Source organism: Hyperolius riggenbachi, chromosome 12 (genome assembly GCF_040937935.1).
Source record: "Hyperolius riggenbachi isolate aHypRig1 chromosome 12, aHypRig1.pri, whole genome shotgun sequence".
NCBI lineage: Eukaryota > Metazoa > Chordata > Amphibia > Anura > Hyperoliidae > Hyperolius > Hyperolius riggenbachi.
This window is the reverse complement of record NC_090657.1, coordinates 134522657-134524469: the sequence shown is the minus strand read 5'-3', so window position 1 is coordinate 134524469 and position 1813 is coordinate 134522657. Positions and strand designations below refer to the sequence as shown.

The window sequence follows — 1813 nt, the reverse complement described above, 5'->3', positions numbered from 1 at the left end:
CAAATTAGGGCCTGATCTGATGGGTAGGTGTGCTAGGGGGTGACAGGTGGTGACAGGAGGTGATTGATGGGTTTCTCAAGGTGTGATTAGAGGGGGGAATAGATGCAAGCAATGCACTGGCGAGGTGATCAGGGCTGGGGTCTGAGGGCGTTCTGAGGGTGTGGGCGGGTGATTGGGTGCCCTAGGGGAAGATAGGGGTCTAATCTGATGGGTAGCAGTGACAGGGGTTGACAGGAGGTGATTGATGGGTGATTGGTGGGTGATCAGTGGGTGATTAGATGGCAAAACAGATGTAAACAATGCACTTTGGAGGTGATCTGAGGGTAGGTCTGCCGGTGATCTGATGGTGTGGGAGGGTGATCAGATGCCTGTAAGAGGCAGGTTAGGGTCTGATCTGATAAGTGGCAGTGACAGGTGGTGATTGACGTGTGATTGACAGGTGATTACAGGGGAGGATAGATGTATACAGTACACAGGGGAGGGGGGGGGGGCTGGGGAGGATCTGAGAGTGTGTGTGTGTGGGGGGGGGGTGATCGGGGGTGATCAGGAGCCCCCAGGGGGTAGTTTAGGGACTAAAAAAAAAATTGCGTTGACAGATAGGGACAGGGAGTGATTGATGGGTGATTAGGGGGGTGATTGGGTGCAAACAGGGGTCTGAGGGGTGCTGTGGGCGATCAGAGGGAAGGGGGGGGGGGGAGATCAGCGTGCTTAGGTGCTTACCTTCGTGGCTGCAGCCTGCCCTGGTGGTCCCCCGATCACTGGGACCACCAGGGCCGGAGGCAACCTGTATAATACGCTTTGTATACATTGCAAATCATATTATACACTTTGTTTGCCGCGATCTCGGAGCTAGTAACACGCCGGCGCTTCGGAATGGCCGGCGGGTTACTGCGCAAGGGGGGCAGAGCCTGTCGCCGGCGCGTGATGCGATTGGTGCATAACCACGCCCGCCGCCACCGCCGATGGGCGTATTGTGGTCGTTTGGGCATAATTACGCATAAGCATAATTTCTGCTCATCCCTAATCCAAATGTCCACACTCCACAGCAAGAGTATACTCCTCAGGAAAAGAAAGTCCAAAAATCATGTACAGTCCATCCTTGTTTCCTCTCTGAAAGCTGGGGATATTACTCCAGAAACTTGTAGCATAAATCCTCCTGCAGCTCACTGCTGCACACACACAGGCTTGCAGCTCACTGCTGCGCACACTCAGCCAGAGTGCACAGGTCTGCACCTGACTTATCACCTCCCTTACAGCTTCTCGGCCTTTTGGCTAAGATCAAGTGTAGTATCTGTTCTTGAAATTTTTGGGGGGACCTGGAAGGATGGCACTGTGGCAGGGTGTCCTTCCTGGTCGTAATTCCCAGGGGTTGATTGAATGGATCTATACCATGGTCGAGGCTGAATGGCTGAGGGCTTTGCTTAGGCGTACTGCCCCTGGAAGTGGCGCTCCAGGTGCACCTGAAAAAACCTGAGATGTGGCAGATCTCAGGTGGAAGTAGGGTGCTTTGGTCTGTACTGCCCATATGCATCGCCAACTAACGCAGCTCAACGGCCTTTTGGCTAGGGAGAATGCGGAATTTTTATCACTCCGGCCGCAAGGTCGGGGCCAGCTTGCTGGCACGGGGACTTCGGTTTCCACCCGGCTCCCTCTCGGGGGAGCCACCCGGACCATGTGGACACGGATGCCACATGGCCAGGCCCTTTGGGTAACCACTGGGCGCAGTAGGGGTCCTCCTCGGAGGACCCCAGGATCCTCCAACCCCTCGGGTGTTGGAGGATGCCACCCCCTGAGCCGAAGGCAAAGGGGGAAG

The 1813-nt window shown here is 55.5% G+C and overlaps 1 pseudogene; it reads left to right on the top strand.

Annotated features, from left to right (window-relative positions):
- The first annotated feature begins 1252 nt into the window (after positions 1-1252).
- Positions 1253-1454, top strand: LOC137542608 (U2 spliceosomal RNA; annotated as a pseudogene).
- The last annotated feature ends 359 nt before the right edge of the window (positions 1455-1813 follow it).